This window comes from Lethenteron reissneri, chromosome 48, assembly GCF_015708825.2.
Source record: "Lethenteron reissneri isolate LAM-NWPU_2019-01 chromosome 48, ASM1570882v1, whole genome shotgun sequence".
NCBI classification, from domain to species: Eukaryota; Metazoa; Chordata; class Hyperoartia; order Petromyzontiformes; family Petromyzontidae; genus Lethenteron; species Lethenteron reissneri.
In genome coordinates this window covers 10,031,846-10,053,838 of record NC_083826.1, presented here as the reverse complement: position 1 = coordinate 10,053,838, position 21,993 = coordinate 10,031,846, and the positions used below count along the sequence as shown (strand labels likewise).

The 21,993-nt window shown below is 52.6% G+C and overlaps 1 protein-coding gene across 2 annotated transcripts in view; it reads right to left on the bottom strand.

Annotated features, from left to right (window-relative positions):
- Positions 1–21,993, bottom strand: part of LOC133354767 (retinoic acid receptor RXR-alpha-B-like) — a 143,857-nt gene that overhangs the window by 82,537 nt on the left and 39,327 nt on the right. The window contains exon 1 of one of the 2 annotated variants that reach the window (XM_061571869.1): positions 4,254–4,440. The exons of the other annotated variant lie outside the window; for it this stretch is intronic. The gene's annotated coding sequence lies outside the window, so the exon portion shown is untranslated. Of the gene's footprint in view, positions 1–4,253; positions 4,441–21,993 lie in introns of those variants that run through there. 2 annotated transcript variants of the gene reach the window in all.

The window sequence follows — 21,993 nt, the reverse complement described above, 5'->3', positions numbered from 1 at the left end:
TTTTCACAGATGTCCAGTCGAGGAGGGGCGGCCTCTATCCAGATCACAACAAACTTTGCACCAGTATTCTCGCTGGGATCCCAGATAAATCCCCGTGGCTATTTTGCCTTCGTTCAGCCGAAGTCATAAGGGGGGCGTAATACAGACGTACGCACAAAGACACCGCGCAAAGACACCGCGCAAACGCACGAGGCCAAGCAACGTTTGCAGAGCGCGTTTGTTTGTTTTGCACGCGTTGCCACAGGCACGTGGTGTGTTGGTGCAGACTTGGTCCCTAATCGGCGTTTTAAATATCTCAACACCCCCTGTTTTAAATCGCCAGAGGAGGGTAAAAGCCCCGCTCACGGTTTCGTCGCGAAGCAGAGTCACGCTTGCGGAGTCTCGGCGGTGGGGGTGGCGCTCGCGGCAGCGGCCGAGATCCTGGGACTGAAACTAGGTTCCAGTGGCCAGGCTTTAAAAATGAGGTCTTCACGTGATACGATATCCACGTAGAGCCCCCCGCGTGAACGCCTGTAAGTACGTGGAACTTCTTTCGCACCGCACTTAGCCAAGCGTGCGGTCATCGTCGCATCACAATTAACTCCGCCTAACCCAAGTTCCGAAGCTGAGGACCCTGGCAGCGAAGTGCAACCCCTTCGCGTGAGAGGAACAGCCCGCACAAGAGGATGTCACAGAGCTACATCTGAGATTTCTTCTTCAAGGGACCTCTGGAACCACGCACAGCAGAGGGCCGGGTGCTTCCCACTCACTCTGCGTATGACGCTGACATTCGTCGCATGATGGTCAAACCAATATTTTAACTCTCGGATTAGCTCCGAGGGTCGAGGACGAATCCTTTGACCACTGGACGATTATCGGGCAGCAGTACACTCCGCTGCCTCCTGACGCGGCGATCTGGCTTGACCGCCTGAATGTGGCGTCGTAGTTGTTTCCTCTGCGGCGACATCAGTCCGCACGACAGAAGAAGAAGAAGGCAGCAGTGCAAGAGTGCAAGTGAATCGTGAGGTTATCTCCCCCCCCACCCCCCATCCATGCCGTGCTTCGCAACCGTTCCCAGAACGTGTAATTCTAAACGTTAAACATCGGCTTTTCACGACCAACATCACGACTCAATTCTCAGTCACAGTCAGTTCCGTTTGAGTTGGATCACCGTGTGGGTATAATGCCAGTGTTTAACGATGACTCTCCCCCAACCCAACAGAGGGTGATATTTGTGCGCGCGTGCAACAAGACGCAGAGCACGAGGGATGAGGGGGGGCGGGGGGGGGGCACGGAACGAGCCACAGTGACGACAGCGTTGCTGTGGAATTGTGTCACAGCAAAGATCCCCCATGTAGCCTTCACAGACTGTTGGAGCAAGAGCTGTGAGCGAGCGCCTACGCAGGCCGGCACACGAGCGGAGTGGGGTGGCCAGCCCCACTCCCGGAGTGGCGATGTTTACACACCGCAACCGGGTACACCCATTGGAGGCCGAGTCGATCTACGCGAGGCGCCCTGGACCAGTTCGGTTACTCGTCACCGGTGTTGGTGGCCGTGAGCGGGAATCGAACTCGGGTCGCGCCGGGTTCGCAGCGCAGCGCTAACCGCTGCGCCCGCCGCCCCCCCACTTGAGGGAAAGAGCGCCACTGCACACACTCGTCACAACACTTGACAACAACACGTCCATTATGGGGGAATGCATTTCGGCCATCTCCTTTGCCGCGGCATTACCACGATGACCCTCAGGTGTTGTTTCCGCTCTCTCCTCCTGTCGCAGCGGGCAAAGGGGGCCCCACGCACGTTGATCGCATAGGGAACGACGCTCACGACGCTGGCGTTGATCTCACAGGGAAGGACGCTCACGATGCATTGACGATTTTCACCACTGGCCTAAATACCTTCAATAAGAACCAGCGGGCTAGCTACCTACCCACCCCACAAGCTCGTGTCGGGGAGAGGCAGAGACGCATTTTTTATTTTACTTCAACCGGCGTCATTTTGGCGTGACAGCCAAAACCGATATGATGTCCCGCACCTCCCGATGCGCACGGTTGGCTGCGTACGGTGTGCGAAAGAAGTTCAACGTATGTACGTCTTAATTCTCAGAGCTTGAATTCCAGCAAAGCGAAGGGTGGCATTGAATGTGAGGGGTGTTTCCCTGCAGTCATTTGGTGACCGGGAGCCGAGACCCGACACATCTCACTGTGTTTGAGAAGCCGGTTTAATCACGTGCGGCCGGAACCCCGGATGTAAACCCAGGCTTTCACCAGTGCTGGCTCAGCGCTCTGAACTCTTAAAGCCACCACCCCTGGTCACCGCCTAAGTGTCGTCGTGGGCCCGGGGTGCTCATCTATTTACAGCCCTGAGCAAGCGATGAAAATTCCACGTTCCTGCGGTGAGGGGGGGGGAAGATTCCCTCCCAAACAACAACCACCGGTGGTGACGCGCCGCTAACCGGTACTCGTTTTCTTGACTCCCCCCCCCCACTTCACTTCTGGAATGATGAATGGAAAACCCAACGGCCGAGCGAGCGGCAACGCTGAACTTGCCACCTTCCGTTTCCGGCCGCGCTTTCACCTCTCCGTGTGCCACCGCAGCCATGTGACGACAAACGACGGGAGAGAGAGAGAGACTTTTTCCCGCCGTTTTTTGTTGTTGTTGCGAGTTGTTGCGGCTCGTGAACTTTTTGTAAAAACCCGTCCGCCGTCGTTGGCAATCGGGCGGATCGCGCACGGAGATCGCCGATGTTCCTTCGAGACTCTGAACCGGCCGGGTGGTGCGGTGGGGCAAGGGACGGCGGGACAGCGAGCGGGTCGCTCGTGGTCCGGCGGAGCAAGGTGTGCCGGGTGATAACCTCAGGTTGGAACTCCGGCTTCCTCCCACACGCAAATACAAATACTTGAAGGGGAATTGGTGGACTCATCGCCAGCAGTACCCTCCTGAAAATAAGTCTTGAGACTCAGGGAGTCTGGACACATAAGTAACTGTTAAGTGTGAATACTTAGTGATTAGGTTAGTGGACAGTTGGGTGGGTGAGCGGATCAATGAGTGAATGGGTAGGTGGGCGAGTGAGTTGGTGAGTGGGAGAGTGGGTGAGTGAGTTATTGAGTGGGTGAGTGGTTTGTTGAGTGGGTGGGTGAGTGGGTTGTTGAGTGGGTGGATGAGTGGGTTGTTCAGTGGGTGAGTGAGTTGTTGAGTGGGTGGGCGAGTGGATGGCTGGATGGGGGAGTGGGTGAGTGAGTTGTTGAGTGGGTGGGCGAGCGGTTGGCTGGATGGGGGAGTGGGTGAGTGAGTTGTAACATGAACAATATATATAAACATGTAACTCAAATGCAGCTATCGGTTTTGGCATTGGTATGGTCAGCGTGCAGCTGAGAACCCGGCTCTCAATCGCGGGAAGATACATCCCGGATCCGAAAACAGGATGTCAGCAGTGGGGAATAAAAGTCCGTCTCTCTCCGAAGTGGCCATCACGATGGCCCCTTGTCCACCCACCCACCCGCCTGGTCGCCGAGAGAGTAAACAACACAGCCCTGTTACTGTCTGCACGGGGCCCCACAGTGAATCACAAATGCTGTGCTTCTGGCTGTATAGTGGGGTGGGAGGGGGGACAGCGTCCACCCACCCACTCACATGGGTGAGCACCGCCGCTAATGTGGGATAATGGAGTCAATTACAGACACTGCTCTTAGGTGGGGGAGGGGAAATGTCACCAAACAATCACGGAGCAGCGCACGTGGCACGCATGCACGCATGCACGCATGCACACATGCACACGCATAGAAACACGTGTGTTTACACAAAGACAAATATACCCCATAGAGCCTTTAAGAGACTGTTGGGGTAAACGCTGTTAGCGAGCAGCGCCTATGAGGGCCGGCACAGGCACACGCGGGGGTGGGTGGCCAGCGCCACGCCCGGCCGCCTTTGTCTCCCGAGCGAGCATGTTTACATGCCGTAACCAGGTAATCGTTTGAGGCCGAGTCGACCTAGGGGAGGCCCGGAGACCGGTTCAGATAGTTCTTGTGAGCGGGGAATCGAACTCGGATCGCCGGGTTTGCGGCGCAAAGTGCCAAAAACTGCACCACGCATAAACACAGGGCACACGATACGGCCACGTCATAACCACACGCACGCACAAAGGTGCACGCTGTTTACGACACTAAGCCGAGATCAGGCGAGAGATTACGAGAATGCACCAAGTCGCGCTGGCGATTCGCATTTCATTTCGCTCGTATTTCGCGTTGTTCTTGGTCGCACGGAACGAACGTAACCTGCAGCTCGCCACTTGTTTTCCACGTGACGGCGTCCGAGCCGCGCTTTGTCATCCCACCGCCGGACGAGGCGGCCCTCGCCCACCGCCGTCGCAAGCAATGGGGGATGTTTGAGCGTAAACGTCACCACGCCGGGCGGTGAAGCCCTGACGAAGGAGGGTGGCGCAAGGCGCCGGTGACGCCCGTCTCGTGCCCACGGCGTGCCCGTGACACCTTCGCGCGGTGGTCGCCCCGTGCCGCCACCGTGCAAGGACTCAAACCTGCTGAGATTCCCAGAGCCTGGCGGGATAGGGCGTGTCACGGTTCACGTGCTCATGGGTGATACATCTTCACCTGCACACACACACACGTATATATATAGACGACAGGCATACCTCTCATAGCGCTGCCTCTTATAACGCCGTTTCGTTATATCGCTCTTTTGTCCTGGAGGAAAATTGCTGCCGTGGATCAGCCCCCATATGTGGAAGAGAGTGGACATGGCTTTGCCCGTAGGGTCGCGTCTTTGCCCATGCGTGCCCGTACAATCTTTGCCCACACGGTTCCCTGTAGGCTCATATTTGCCCATACGTGGTCTTGTGGGACCCGAATCGAGGCGTCTATTGCATCAATTCTTCTCGAGCAGCGAATCATTCAAGGGGCTAATAAGTCAGACTATGACAACTACAGAGGAATCTCTCTTCTTGCCACCGCTGGTAAAATACTGGCAAGAATCATACTAAACAGACTTCTACCACTTGCTGAAAAACTCCTTCCTGAATGGCAGAGTGGCTTTCACCTGGCAGGGGAACCTCAGACACGATCTTCTCAGCCCGTCAACTCCAAGAGAAGTGCCAGGAGCAGAGACTACCATTGTACATGACCTTCTTCGATCTGAACTAAAGCTTTCGATTATGTTAATCGTGAAGCACTATGTAGAATCCTCCTAAGATGTGGCTGCCCAACAAAATCTGTTAACATCCCTCCGTCTGTTGCACGACGGTATGAAGGCCGTCCTCCCCTCAGTTGGTGAAACCTCAGAGCCAATCGAAGTAAGGGCCGGTGTGAAGCAAGGCTGCGTTACTGCACCAACTCTTTTCTCCATCTTCCTGGTGGGAATGCTTCATCTGACATAGAAACAGACTTCCCAGAGGCATACCTATCACATATAGGACAGACGGGAACATAGTCAACATCAACCGTTTCAGAGCCAAGTCGAAAACATCAATCACATCCATCTTTGAATTCCAATATACCGATGATGCCCAAGTCGGTGCCTGCTCAGAAGCTGGCCTTAAGGTCATCAGTTAACATATTTACAGATGCTTACAGCAGGATGGGTCGAACACTCAATACCAGCAAAACAAAGTACCTTTTTGAACAAGCTCCGGGAGGACACCTACCACCCCTACAATCATTACCAACAATGCAATACTCGAAAGCGTTCCCAGTTTCTCATACTTAGGCAGCCATCTCTCTCGCAATGTCTTAATTGATTATGAAATCCAACATCGGATTGCCCGAACTCGTGCTGCCTTTGGCAAACTTAAGAACAGGGTCTTCAAAAGACCACGACATTACCCCCAAGACCAAAGTGGCTGTGGATAGTACTTTGATCATTCCAACCTTCGTATATGGTGCAGAAACCTGGACCACCTATCGCAAACACATAAAATCTCTCGAAATGTTTCATCGACGCTATCTCAGGAAAATACTAAACATCACCTGGAGCGATCCAACTCATCCAGCATAGAGGCCATCATCATGTAGTACCAACTCAGATGGGCAGGTCACCTTGTGAGGATAAACGACTCGAAACTTACTTAGAACATCTTCTATTCCGAGCTCAGGGATGGCTCACGTGCCCCTGGAGGTCAAACGAAGCGTTTCTGTGACAACCTTAAAACGTACCTCAAGCGAAGCCACATAGATCCAAACAACTGGGGAATCTATGCTCTTGATAGACCATCATGGAGGGCCAAAATCAACAATGGAACTCAGCACTTTGAGGCCGAACGAAGAGAGTTGATAGCCAGGAAAATAGCACGCCGCAAAGCAACATACATCACACCAGACACAGAGACAACAACGAGTGGGAGCTCCAGGGTGGACCATCACTGCCCCCGCTGTGTCAACATCTGCAGGTCACAGATTGGCCTACTCAGCCATCTCCGGACCCATGGCCAGCCAGGCCCACCTCACAATACGGACAAGTAACACCTGGAGGGAAATCATTACTCGCCTACAAGGGATCCCAGACCAAGTGCACTATGTATGCATCTAATACATGTAATGCACTGTGTGTAACGTAGTGTACAGAGTGAACGGTGTACACTATGTACCCACCCCAAGAACCCTCTCCCTGCACCACGTTCCGTGACCCTAGCAGGGGAGTTGCTAATCGCCGAGTTGCAAATTGCCGAGATGAACTCAAATGACCGGTGGGCGGCGGCGGCAGCGTGGAAGCAGAATATAAACTATCTGCAGGCCTCATCAGCCACTCTAAGATGTCACCACTGGTCTACGGGAAACGTGAAACCACACCGTTCTTCAGCGCCGCTTAGGACCGACTTGCCAAGAGCGAAGTGAGAGACGGAGACAAACGTCTCCACCGTGCAGCGAGGGCAGTGAAGCGACCTCGGCGAGCACAAAGCCTCGCTAAGCGCGCTGACGGCCAGAGCGATTTCCTTGCTCAAATCGAGCAGTCGAGGCATCCATGGAAATTGCACGTTCCTATGGCAGGAGCGAGACTATCCGCAGACAACCGTTGTTGACTTCCCACGTAAAGTGGTACTCGTTTTATTGACACCATAGAGATGATGGGAAGAGCCAACCCCCTAACCGTCCCTGACAGCTGCTGTATAGTTGGAGTCTGTGTGTCTCTCTGTCCCCGTAGTCACGTGGATTTTTATCCTGATCCTCCAGTTTTTCCCGCCACATTTAGAATTAACATCACGCATTTACAGCTATACATTTGCACGTGATGATAAGCCACTTCATTGATTGAGCTATCATTTGTGGCCATGTCGCTTTGAAAAAAGAGCCACATAGCTCAGTGGGGGTCTTCCTTAACTGGTAAAGCCCAAACCATCAAAGTGATGAGTGCACCATCCATGTGTAGTGGGTTACTTTAGAGACACAATAGTCGTAGGAGGCAACACACGTTAATCTAAACTTTAGATACTTGTTCACATACGGGATAACTACAGCCCGCACACTGCCTGACCCACGACGCCAAAGACGTAGCATTAAAGGTTTCCATTCCAACGACAGACAGCCCTGATTCAGCCTCGGGACTTCCCTTTTATGCCCCGACGTGGCCTGGTTCCGCCCTCGGCCACGCCCCCCTCTGGAGCCTACCAGAAGGTTCTGGGCTATACCCCACGTGTCCCCTCGGTCACCTTTGCCCCACATCCCTTACCCCGGCCTATCAGGTGCCCTGCTAGCTGGCCAAACTGCTACCCCATTGCGTGGTGGTGTCAGGATCTAGAAATCTGCCAAATTCGAAAGTCACACCGCAAATTACTCAATTGGGATCATACAGAGGAGCGAGCATCGCCACCCTACTGGCAGCAGACTCATGCCCCAAGTCACTCTCGCAACGTGACTCATCCTGGCCTCTTAAGGTCTTAATGAGCATGAACCATCACGCGAACTCCAGCTCATCCTCGCAGCAGCAGCGGTGAACTTGAACATTGAACAAAGATGGTAACCGCATCGCGCGCTTTCAGATGCGCTTCTGTGGCCATCTGAAATGCTCTTCCTTCCGATATTAGAAAGCCACTGGAGCTATACACTTTACATCTAGAATGAAAACTAATTTCTTTAGAACTTTAGTTTATTGGCTTTTCTCCGCACCTCCGATTAGCATGGTTGGCTACTTATGTTGAGAAGCTCAACATACATACACACCTGGTTACACGAAAAAAATGCGAAAGTTGAACCTAGATTTTGGACATATTTCGTCACCTGTATTTCATTAGTATCCAATGCATTAAGTAGAGGCAGGGTTATTTGTTTGTGTAATAACCCAGAAGGCTCCACTTTAATGCCCGGCAAGGTTTTACACTGCCTCGTCTTTGCGCCGACAGTCCAAGAGGTTAAAGGGAACGAACGCGAGCTCACCGGCGACCACGAACGTCTCCAGGAACCGACGGCGCTAACGAACCCACGAGGACCGGGTCGTTGTTTTTTCCCTTCCCTCTCCCTGCGCTTGTGAGATGAACTGTACCATCATCTTAAGTGGCCACGTACCGCCCGTTAGTTTTCCCATTGGATACGAATAAACGCCCCGTCAATTGGCTGAAAACATCGTAACATGGAGGATCGCAGAGCTTGGGCAATTGCTGGTAGCGCCGCTGGCTCGCAACCGCCTGGCTGCTGCTGCTGCGTCCTGGCTCGTGTCTGTGGTTTGCTCAGCGACTGTGAGAGACGTAATTTACATGAACGATATATAAATAACGAAAATTGATTATCTTCACCAGCTTATTCAACATAATCATCATCATCATCTCTGGGTCTGCCTGGGTTATGTTGTGGCCAGAACGTTCAACTCAAAGCGGTTATGCGCGAGTTCAATCTCGGTTTAAGGTATTGACTCCGCATCTCGGGAACATTTTTCACCTTCTCACCGAGGACCATTCTGTGGGACGTTGCCAGTGGCCATCTTATGGATACTGACCACCATAGGAATGTGGAATTTCCACTACTGGTACCACGGTGCCACCACCGAATGTCGATTGAAGCAAGGAGGAAGATATCTTTTTTACATGCGTAAAAGAAACGAATCGCAATGGATCAAATTAAATCATACGTACATCTGGTATTCGCACAATTCCAATACGGTGAGGCTATTGCAAAGGCGCTATGTTTCACAGGCAGGTATAGTCTGCAGTAGTCTCCCAAGAGGTGGAGATGTTGCTGTGTGGTTTTATCCAAAGTTGCGAGTTTCGGGTTTGCGCTGCAGTAACCGTCCTAGATTCTCACCCAGATCTGGAAGAACGCTGCTAGCGTCCAGAATGAACGCCTCACTCAAGATCCAAACATCCCCTCATCCTCGCCCTCCTCCCCCTCCTCCTCACCCTCCTCCACCTCGAAAACAGCGATGACCATCAACCACATCAGAGCATCATCAAGAGGCCGATGTGCACCACATTTCCTTCACGAATGGAACATTAACAACACGAGCCACAGAGTGTGCCCGTGGCCATGCAACACAAACGACAGACAGCACAATAAACCCACTGTGGTCTGCGCTCCTTCAACCGAGGAGAAGGAACAACAAAACCGCACGAACTCTCTCTCTCTAGCGAAGCCCTCTCGCCTTGACCAGCAGCAGCTCTTGCACAAACTGCCGCCATGCATGAAAAATGTATTTGCGAACAATTTTTTAAATACTGTATTTGGCAAATTTTGGACTGTGGCGCGGGCACGCAATGGCACATCCCGCTTCCCAATGACCTCACGGGGAGCCTTTGATCACGTCCGCTGCAGAACAGAGAGAGAGCGCGAAAACTATCTAGCATTCAATCCTCTCCCGTGAACAAGGCCCAGGGCGGCCGCTGGGCTCGGACCACCGCGAACCGCCGCGGGCAAGCAGCAGACACTCCACTGCCACCGTGGCCGCGTCACCGCCACGAGCGACGAGGCTCCGCTGCGACGCTTCCACGACGCCCGTGGCCGTCGCAGTCACAGCCAGGAAACCGACAAGGGGAGCTTTGGCGGTTTCATCGCCACTGCCGTCACCAGCACCGCTGCGAACGCCGTTATTTAGTGATTTATCTTGCACGCACGCGCAATTTCCCTCTGCCGTCGGCGTTGTAACCCCATTTCCTGCCAATCGCCCACCTTGCACAGCCACGTCCTGAACACCTTTTCTTGCGCCGGTCGATGGGACGCTCGACGGTCAACAACGTCTCGTTCCATTGCAACAACAACAACAAAACCTCCATAATGTATTTTTTTGGGTTAGATCGTGTAAATTTCTACGTGTCGTTAAACCCACCACCGCCCGACACAGCCAATCGGTAAGGTTTGTCACGTAAAAAGAACATGCAAATTCATTACTAGTACAGCACACCGGTGTGTTGGAGACAAATCTGGCTGTCACCTAATGAAGCTAGTTGTAATTGCTGGCGAAACGTACTCAGATTGTATATGTTGTGAATGTGCTCTCAAACACACCGGTGTGCTGTACTAATAACGAGTTGGCATGTTCCATTTGAGTGCCAAACCTTACTAATTGGCTGTGCCGTCGAGTGGTGGCAGGTTCAACGACACATTTATATATTTACGCGATCTAAAAAAAAAAATCTATTATGGATTGTATTGGTCGCGAAAGCCTGCTACTACTAACAACAAAAAATTTCGATTGGAAAATAACCTCGGTGAGGAATACGGCCGCCCATCCCGATGCGGCGCCCCTCCCCGAGATAATGAAGCCACGTGTCTCTCCACGCTCGTTCACGTGCTGACTGCGAGTATCTCCCAAGGGCAACTGCAGGTGATAATAATAATTATTTCATTTTATAGAACGTCATTCGTGCAATTGCATACCACAACGCTGCAACATCAATGAGCCGGTCCCTTACGGCAGAGGTCCCCAACCCCCGGGCCGTGGACCAGTACCGGTCCGTGGCCTGTTAGGAACCGGGCCGCACAGCAGCAGGAGGTGAGAGCGGTGAGTCCGCGCGTGGAACCCGCCCCCATTGTTGTATTATTCACCACTTCCATCCGCGCCTCTTTCCCGCACCGCGCACTTGTCTCAGTCACAGTGTTGGTAAGCCCACAAGCTGCTAACCCCTAGTAGCCACAATGAGTAAAAAACAAACGTCGCTGGAGAGCTTCTTTGAAAAGGGGGAAAGACCCAATGATGAATCCCCCCCCCCCCCGGTCCGTGAAAAAATTGTCTTCCACGAAACTAGTCCCTGATGCCAAAAAGGTTGGGGACCGCTGCCTTACGGAGATGATACAAAAACAAAACCCTCCCACTTATTTAGCAACTAAAAAACTATAAAGATGAATACACAAATGACGAAGAAAAAAATGCACATAAAAAGAAAAAAAAAAAGTGCACTCGTCGCACCGTTCTCGGTCAGTTTCCGAACCGCACCCCCACGGCTGGAAAGAAGCGCTCGGAGAAAAGGGGCTCGCATACGTCGCCGTCGTCGCCGCCATCGCTGCAGCCGCCGTCACCATCGTCGTGGCCATCTTCTTGGTCGCCACCATCGTCTTCGTCATCGCCGTCGTCATCGCTGTCGTCGTTGCTGTCGTCGTCATCGTCGTCATCGTCGTCGTCATCGGTCTGTCGCGCGAGGATTCGTTTTGTCCATCCATTGCACACTCAGTCGCAACACTCGATATGCAAATGAGGCTCTGTATGCCAAGTCCTTTCTTATCGAGGGACTGTGTGTTGTTGTTGTCTCGGTTGTGGTCTCAGACCGTTGTTGTTGATTTGCTGCCTTGCCCAAGCTTGCATTAGTGTTGAAAATTCGGCAGGAATGTATGCACTTTTGCCATTTGTATTCATCTATTTTTTTTATTCACAATATTAGCGACCCACCTATCTTCTCTCCACTTTGCACCCCGTTTGTTTTTCTGTCGCATTGTTTGTTGTTGTAACTCGCATCCAGCAGTGAAGCGCTGTGGGTCTTTAAAACGATTCTGGATTCTGACTGCAACCGGCAGCCTCGCGTATCTCACCGCGTCGACAGACGACCAATTGCCGCGACTTGAAAACGCCGCATTGCTGCCGCATGGCATTGGCTCCCTCTCGTAGCGAGAGAGAGAGGTGATGACTCAGAGGGGCGAGGAGGGGAGCCGCAGACGAGGAGCGGGGACGGCAGTGGGCACGCGATGAGCCGGCGCGCCAACAATTGCCCGAGCTCTGCGCTCCTCTACGCATGTTAAAAGTGTTGTCGGCTAGTTAAAGAGTGTGGGATGCAACCGGGGCACGTGGCAGAAAAAAAACCCACGTGTGTGAGGAGGAAACAATCGATCCCGTACGGACGGAACAGGTGTGAGTTCACATTTTTTGCCGCACCGCCTTCTCATGGCAAGCCAGGGTACCGGCACCTCCTGGAATGCCCACGGGCAAGGAAGCGTCACGACATTTGCGTGCGGTGATTCACAAACCCTCGCTGCTGCTGCTGCTGCTGCTGCCGCTGCCGCCTCCACCGTGCCGTATTCCAGGCAGCCATGTGCAGCAGCAGCAACGTCGTAGCCACTGCCGCACGTCTAACCACGGGACATGTTTTGACAAAATTCCACCCAAGGAAATCGCCGCACGGGGGAAACTGAACTTCGACCCCTCCCCCACATGCAACGTGAGCACCCGCGGTCTCAGCTCCACGCGTTCTGCCGTGCGCTGTTTGAAACTGCGACCGACGCGAAGGCCTCGACCGGCTGCCCACCGTAAATCTGTAAACTATAAACTATGTCTCTTTCTCAGAAGCGATCTGGATGTCACAAATTATAGCTCAACCGAAGTGGCTTACCATCATTTGGAAATTTATAGCAGCCCAATACTCTAAACATATGGATAAACTGGAGGATCCGGAGAAAAATCCAAACGACCACGGGGAGAACACGCAAACTCCAAATATATAGACGTCAGGGATCGAACCCACCACCTCCTAGCCGAGGTAGTCAACATCTCGCCACCGTGGCAAATCTAGGTGGCTGCACCCTGAATGGCACTAATTGCATTAGTGCCGTTTGAGGTGCAGACTCCCCAAGAGGCTTATGCTTTATTAAAACGGCTTTAGCGGTCCGACTTGGAGACATAACGGTGAGCAGGCGCGAGGGACAGGTGTGCGGAGCCTATGAGCGGCAGGCCCGGCCGGACTTTGTTTGTCAGAGGAGGCTTAGGGCCGCCCGATGGGATTTGCCGCGGAAGTGGCGACGTTGACGTGCCCCGGACAACAGCTTGAGTTGTCAAACGCAATTGGATGAGGGGCTTGGCAACATCGTGGGGGCCGGCAGAAACGAAACCCCTGCCGAGTCTCTTAAGGAAGATCCTGCATGGGGGATTGGCCGAATGCTCCACGCCGAGAAGGCCCGGCGGCGTCAAGAGTCACCCCCGCGGCTCGACCAAGCATGGTGGCAAGCGCTTGCCTCACCACGCGGCCACTTAGCCAGTGGCGGAAGAAAGTCTACATATCTACGGCGCAGGGGGGGGGGGGAGGTCAGCCTCTCCGTAAGACGAACACCACTGACGTCAATTAACATGGAACTCGTGTTACTGCCCCGGAAAGAACGACGACGACGATGATGATCATGACGACGACTACGAGGGTGGGGACGAGTTGACCAGCGACCGGTATTTCAACTCCCGAGCATCTCCCCGAGCGGCCTGACGACCCGATAATCTCCCGCTACCTAGCGCCGTCGCTCGACGCCGTCCCTCGGCACCGCAGCCTGGGAGTGCCGCACTGAGCCCATCCAGGAGCAGCAGCGGGGGTCAGGCCGAGCGCCGCCGCCGTGCACGTGCCGGCGATGCCACGCCGTCTTTCCCCCCCGCTTGCCGCAGACGTTCGACCACCCCGGTCAACACTGTAGCAGGCGCAGTAACCACGGCTATGCCGTCGCCACGCGGCAGTCGTGGTGGATCATTGTGATATTGCAATCCGAACGAGAGCAGGAGGACATGCGCGGTGGCCGGGGCGAGTGGGCGAGTGGGCGAGTGGGCGAGCGGGCGTCAGGGCGCCGTCCGAGCAATGGCGTGGGGCCTGCGCCGCGTCCGCCGGGAGGGCCCCGTGTGCCGCCACTCCGATGATCCCTTGGCCCCGGACTCGCAGGGATCCCGTTACCGGTTGGGACCGTGCGGAGGCGCCCGTCGGCTGGAGAAGTCGCGTTCCCGCGGGGGAGGGGAGCGTAGCGGAGTACGCTCGGGCCCCCTCTTCCACCTCGGCGTGAGGCTAGCTGGCCGCCAGTCGGGCCTTCGTGAAAGTCGCCAGTCCGCCGGCGGTCGTCGCTTGGCCCAGGCACGCACGAAGTGCCACTGCAATGAGTCGCTGGGGCTCCCCCCAGTGCTTGTGCCCGAGAGTCAGCCCGTTGGCGTCCATACAATCCCTTAAGGATCATCTCCTGAATTTGAGAGGCTCATAAAGGCACACCGTGGCACCTTTACGATCCTCCAGGTCGACCGCTAATCTCGGCACCTCCCGAGAGATGATTCAGGCATGTTTGTACTTCCTGCGGCTTGTGTGCTGACATTAAAGGCTTCGTAGGGCCACACTTGCGGTCCTTCAAAAATGTCTTGGAGAGAAGTATTAATGCCCATTTCACAGCTGGCAGAGTTATGGGTCGGCATCCACTGCGTGTGTCTGGACACGACATTGGTGGTGGCAGTTACGGCGCTGGCGGTGGCGGAACCCCACCCGGGGAAGTGCGAAGGGCCGCCTCGCTCCATGTCCGTACACGTTTTATAAACCCCGATAACACCCCGAGGATCCCAAAGAGACCGCACCCCGGCTTGACTCTCTGAGCCTAATTTCTGATCACAACTGACCCCTCAATCCCCCTCGACAGCGCTAATGCAATTAGGAAGGGAAGCAGATCTGAGCCTCCACACACAGCGGGCCTGGCCGACTACGTCCTCCTGCTACACGCCGCTCGGCTCCTTCAGGGGACGAGCGGGGGTCACATCCACTGCACAAACCACGGCAGCAGCAGATGCGGTGACGCTGCACAAATGGAAAATGTTTAACTCTGCAGTGGCGGTGCGACTGCAGTAATCCAGCACACACCGTAGTACAACGCAAGCACGGCGCGATGCCCGATCCACAAATACGAAGGAGACATCACAGCGATGATACACTCCGCTACGCCTGACGCGGTTGTCTGGCTTGACCACCTGCATGTGAAATTGTATTTGTTGCTCTGCATCTACGTCAGCCATACGAAAGGAGGAGGGGGTAGAGCGACGATCATAGCCAACGCCGCGAATGGCACCGCACATCGCCGTTGCTAGCTTCCTTCCTTCTGCCGGATCCCGCGACTATTGCACGGTCTATACCTCGACCTCCGGAGGTCGGAACGCCGGCACCACTCAGATCCTCGGTTCCAATACAGATTTCCATTCGTTTTACTATTATTTCCATAGAGTAGAACCCCTCTTAAAGAACACTCCTGTCAACGACTAATCACTTAACGACGGGTCTTGCAAGAGCCCACTGTGTAGTGTATAGTGTAGTGTGGGAGCGGTAGCGTAGCGGTTAGCGTGCTGCGCTACAAATCCGGCGATCCGAGTTCGATTCCCGCACATGCCCAACACCGGTGACGATCATCTGAACCGGTCCTGGGCCTCTCCTAGGTCGACTCAGCCTCAAAATAGTACCTAGTGCAGTGTGTAAACATCGCTACAGGAGAGACAAAGACGGCCGGGCGTGGTGCTGGCCACCCACCCCCTCGTGTGCCGTGCCGGCCCTCATAGGTGCTCGCTAACAACACTTGCCCCAACAGTCTGTTAAGGTTCAAAGAAAATAACAAAAGATAACAAAAACTACGACGTTAAGGCTATATAGGGGATCTTTGTCTTGTATAGTGAAGTGTATAGTAGTGTAGTATATAGTATAGTGTATAGTAGTGTAGTGTATAGTAGTATAGTATACAGTATAGTGTATAATAGTGTAGTGTATAGTAATGTAGTGTATAGTAGTGTAGTATACAGTATAGTGTATTGTGTAGTGTATACTAGTGTAGTGTATAGTGTATACTAGTGTAGTGTATAGTAGTGTAGTATACAGTATAGTGTATAATAGTGCAGTGTATAGTAGTGTAGTGTATAGTAGTGTAGTGTATAGTAGTGTAGTGTATAGTGTATACTAGTGTAGTGTATAGTAGTGTGGTGTATAATACAGTGTATACTAGTGTAGTGTATACTAGTGTAGTGTATAGTGTATAATAGTGTAGTGTATAATAGTGTAGTGTATAGTAGTGCAGTGTATAGTGTATAGTAGTGTAGTGTAATGTGTAGAGTAGAACCCCTGTTAACGACTAATCCCTTAACGACGGCCTCCATAGAGACCAATGTGTTCACTTACCGACCATGCCCCTGTTAACGCTGGGCTGTTGTAGGTACAGTAAATATTAATTAATGCATTGACTAACCATGTTTCTTTTAATATTATGTGTTTATAATGTTGTTCTTATCTTTATGTATTAATATCGTAAAATACGTTTTTTGGGTGAAAAAGGATAACTTTCGATGCTATTGGAACGAATTAAGCCTTCAACGTCTATTCCCCAGAGGTGGGACAAAGTCATTGTTATGCAAGTCCAAGTCGAGTCTGAAGTCATCAAATTCATGACTCGAGTCTGACTCGAGTCCAAGTCACATGACTCGAGTCCACACCTCAGAGGTGGGACAAAGTCATTGTTATGCAAGTCCAAGTCGAGTCTGAAGTCATCAAATTCATGACTCGAGTCTGACTCGAGTCCAAGTCACATGACTCGAGTCCACACCTCAGAGGTGGGACAAAGTCATTGTTATGCAAGTCCAAGTCGAGTCTGAAGTCATCAAATTCATGACTCGAGTCTGACTCGAGTCCAAGTCACATGACTCGAGTCCACACCTCAGAGGTGGGACAAAGTCATTGTTATGCAAGTCCAAGTCGAGTCTGAAGTCATCAAATTCATGACTCGAGTCTGACTCGAGTCCAAGTCACATGACTCGAGTCCACACCTCAGAGGTGGGACAAAGTCATTGTTATGCAAGTCCAAGTCGAGTCTGAAGTCATCAAATTCATGACTCGAGTCTGACTCGAGTCCAAGTCACATGACTCGAGTCCACACCTCAGAGGTGGGACAAAGTCATTGTTATGCAAGTCCAAGTCGAGTCTGAAGTCATCAAATTCATGACTCGAGTCTGACTCGAGTCCAAGTCACATGACTCGAGTCCACACCTCAGAGGTGGGACAAAGTCATTGTTATGCAAGTCCAAGTCGAGTCTGAAGTCATCAAATTCATGACTCGAGTCTGACTCGAGTCCAAGTCACATGACTCGAGTCCACACCTCAGAGGTGGGACAAAGTCATTGTTATGCAAGTCCAAGTCGAGTCTGAAGTCATCAAATTCATGACTCGAGTCTGACTCGAGTCCAAGTCACATGACTCGAGTCCACACCTCAGAGGTGGGACAAAGTCATTGTTATGCAAGTCCAAGTCGAGTCTGAAGTCATCAAATTCATGACTCGAGTCTGACTCGAGTCCAAGTCACATGACTCGAGTCCACACCTCAGAGGTGGGACAAAGTCATTGTTATGCAAGTCCAAGTCGAGTCTGAAGTCATCAAATTCATGACTCGAGTCTGACTCGAGTCCAAGTCACATGACTCGAGTCCACACCTCAGAGGTGGGACAAAGTCATTGTTATGCAAGTCCAAGTCGAGTCTGAAGTCATCAAATTCATGACTCGAGTCTGACTCGAGTCCAAGTCACATGACTCGAGTCCACACCTCAGAGGTGGGACAAAGTCATTGTTATGCAAGTCCAAGTCGAGTCTGAAGTCATCAAATTCATGACTCGAGTCTGACTCGAGTCCAAGTCACATGACTCGAGTCCACACCTCAGAGGTGGGACAAAGTCATTGTTATGCAAGTCCAAGTCGAGTCTGAAGTCATCAAATTCATGACTCGAGTCTGACTCGAGTCCAAGTCACATGACTCGAGTCCACACCTCAGAGGTGGGACAAAGTCATTGTTATGCAAGTCCAAGTCGAGTCTGAAGTCATCAAATTCATGACTCGAGTCTGACTCGAGTCCAAGTCACATGACTCGAGTCCACACCTCAGAGGTGGGACAAAGTCATTGTTATGCAAGTCCAAGTCGAGTCTGAAGTCATCAAATTCATGACTCGAGTCTGACTCGAGTCCAAGTCACATGACTCGAGTCCACACCTCAGAGGTGGGACAAAGTCATTGTTATGCAAGTCCAAGTCGAGTCTGAAGTCATCAAATTCATGACTCGAGTCTGACTCGAGTCCAAGTCACATGACTCGAGTCCACACCTCAGAGGTGGGACAAAGTCATTGTTATGCAAGTCCAAGTCGAGTCTGAAGTCATCAAATTCATGACTCGAGTCTGACTCGAGTCCAAGTCACATGACTCGAGTCCACACCTCAGAGGTGGGACAAAGTCATTGTTATGCAAGTCCAAGTCGAGTCTGAAGTCATCAAATTCATGACTCGAGTCTGACTCGAGTCCAAGTCACATGACTCGAGTCCACACCTCAGAGGTGGGACAAAGTCATTGTTATGCAAGTCCAAGTCGAGTCTGAAGTCATCAAATTCATGACTCGAGTCTGACTCGAGTCCAAGTCACATGACTCGAGTCCACACCTCAGAGGTGGGACAAAGTCATTGTTATGCAAGTCCAAGTCGAGTCTGAAGTCATCAAATTCATGACTCGAGTCTGACTCGAGTCCAAGTCACATGACTCGAGTCCACACCTCAGAGGTGGGACAAAGTCATTGTTATGCAAGTCCAAGTCGAGTCTGAAGTCATCAAATTCATGACTCGAGTCTGACTCGAGTCCAAGTCACATGACTCGAGTCCACACCTCAGAGGTGGGACAAAGTCATTGTTATGCAAGTCCAAGTCGAGTCTGAAGTCATCAAATTCATGACTCGAGTCTGACTCGAGTCCAAGTCACATGACTCGAGTCCACACCTCAGAGGTGGGACAAAGTCATTGTTATGCAAGTCCAAGTCGAGTCTGAAGTCATCAAATTCATGACTCGAGTCTGACTCGAGTCCAAGTCACATGACTCGAGTCCACACCTCAGAGGTGGGACAAAGTCATTGTTATGCAAGTCCAAGTCGAGTCTGAAGTCATCAAATTCATGACTCGAGTCTGACTCGAGTCCAAGTCACATGACTCGAGTCCACACCTCAGAGGTGGGACAAAGTCATTGTTATGCAAGTCCAAGTCGAGTCTGAAGTCATCAAATTCATGACTCGAGTCTGACTCGAGTCCAAGTCACATGACTCGAGTCCACACCTCAGAGGTGGGACAAAGTCATTGTTATGCAAGTCCAAGTCGAGTCTGAAGTCATCAAATTCATGACTCGAGTCTGACTCGAGTCCAAGTCACATGACTCGAGTCCACACCTCAGAGGTGGGACAAAGTCATTGTTATGCAAGTCCAAGTCGAGTCTGAAGTCATCAAATTCATGACTCGAGTCTGACTCGAGTCCAAGTCACATGACTCGAGTCCACACCTCAGAGGTGGGACAAAGTCATTGTTATGCAAGTCCAAGTCGAGTCTGAAGTCATCAAATTCATGACTCGAGTCTGACTCGAGTCCAAGTCACATGACTCGAGTCCACACCTCAGAGGTGGGACAAAGTCATTGTTATGCAAGTCCAAGTCGAGTCTGAAGTCATCAAATTCATGACTCGAGTCTGACTCGAGTCCAAGTCACATGACTCGAGTCCACACCTCAGAGGTGGGACAAAGTCATTGTTATGCAAGTCCAAGTCGAGTCTGAAGTCATCAAATTCATGACTCGAGTCTGACTCGAGTCCAAGTCACATGACTCGAGTCCACACCTCAGAGGTGGGACAAAGTCATTGTTATGCAAGTCCAAGTCGAGTCTGAAGTCATCAAATTCATGACTCGAGTCTGACTCGAGTCCAAGTCACATGACTCGAGTCCACACCTCAGAGGTGGGACAAAGTCATTGTTATGCAAGTCCAAGTCGAGTCTGAAGTCATCAAATTCATGACTCGAGTCTGACTCGAGTCCAAGTCACATGACTCGAGTCCACACCTCAGAGGTGGGACAAAGTCATTGTTATGCAAGTCCAAGTCGAGTCTGAAGTCATCAAATTCATGACTCGAGTCTGACTCGAGTCCAAGTCACATGACTCGAGTCCACACCTCTGCTATTCCCTACACTCGCTTAATGACCAAACCACTTAACGACCCATTTCGTGGAAAAAAATTACCGTCTTTTTTTGTTTTACCAGGTAAGGCCCACGAAGCTACGTCGCTCTTTTTCAGAAGCGACCATCACAAATGAGAGCTCAACAAGTGGCTTCTCATCATCACGTGGAAATTCATAGCAGCCAAAATACTCGAAACTCGTGACGTCAAAATGTGGAGGGTAAAACCGGAGGACCCAGAGACAAATCCATGCGACCACAGGGGAGAGAGAGAGAGAGACATGCACACTGTAACTATACAGGCATTAGGGTCGGGATCGAACCCATGACCTTCTGTACACTGGGCGAGGGAGTTAACATCTCGCCACCAGCACGCGCCCTACAGGGTTCTCAAGGGAGGGTGGCGAGTCAAAGGGCTCACCGATGACTACACGAGAAAAAACACGGCCACATCACGTTTAGTTCGGCACGACGAAATCTGTCCAAATTCAAACGGAGAGGATTAAAACATCGGTTGGAGCGTCATGTGACGGACGCCACTCTCTGGGTGACAGGGCGGGCGCGAGAGCCAGAGGCCCAGAGGTCACTCGCGGAGATCTCGGGGGTAGCTCCGCGATATCCGCTTCCGTGGGCCGTCGTCTTGATGCCCAGCGTCGCGCTGCCGACGCGAGCGGTTCTGCTCCGCGCGGCACCGATGGCGCGTTCGGAACAAATGCGGGGCAGCGGTGGGGGGCGGGGGTGGGGGTAACAATGAAACAAACAACGGTCGACACGTCCTTCACCGGCGCCTCCGCCAAATCATCACCGCCCTCCCATATCCGTGCATCCTCCAGATGCGCGGATCGAATGTCCTTCAAGGACCGCTCTCTCACAGTCTTGCCGCCGCCACTCTGCCCCGTCCCTGTAAGCCGCCCTCCTCCACCCCGCACACGCGTCTCACTCATCGCCACCTCCCCTTCCTCTTCGCATCAACAATGCTTCCCTGCCGCCTTCTATTCTGAAACGTCTAAACCACTTACCCTACCAAGGCATTAAAATGGCTCGCTTCCTCGCCATCCTCCCGTATTCAAAGGCCAGAAGATTCTCGCGAGGAGGTGACTTCGGTAAAGTTCAGCTCTCTAACCGGGTGACGAACTCCCGCACAATGCGTGTGGCTCAACCGCTCGTCCTCGACTCTGAAGGCGAACTTCCCACCCTCGCAGGGCGGTTCACGTGGTGCGGGGTAGCGGGAGCAGCTGGCGGTGACGCCTGTATCCAAGCCGATAGTTTGTCGTCCTTTTTTCTTTTTCTTCTTCATTTTTCTTTTTCCCTGTACAAAGTAACGGGATTCAAAACCCAAAAGAATCCTAAAACAGTCGAATGGAGGGTAACATCGCGCTCACCACTGCAGTTGCGAGGGCTCCCTAGCACGTTGACGTGACGAGGAGCAAGGCCCTGCTGGCGGGAGGAGCTCCACGGGGGGGCGAGGGGGGCGAGGGGGGAGCGGGGCGCATGGGGGGCATGGGGAGGACGATGTTTCCCCTTCCCTCCAAGGGCGACGAGGCTCCCTTCCGAGACACGGCGGAGCGACTCCTCTATGAGCACGAAGTCTCTCTGACCCCGAGAGGTCAAGAGGGCAGCACCACTCCGGCAGTGTTACGGGGAGACCAGATGCGTGAGGCTCCCTCCGATCGCGACGCGATGGAGCGACTCCTCTCTCTGTGCACGCCGCAAAGGCGCCGCGATGTTCTGCGTCCGTCCTTCGAAGCAAATTTCCCGCTCGAATCAAAACGGTGGGGGGGGGGCCCTGGGTCAGAGCCCAGAAGAAAAAAAAAATTCGCATCTCCCCCTTTTCATCAGTTTAGGCGTGAGACTGACGCTCACCTCCACAGGAAACACCCT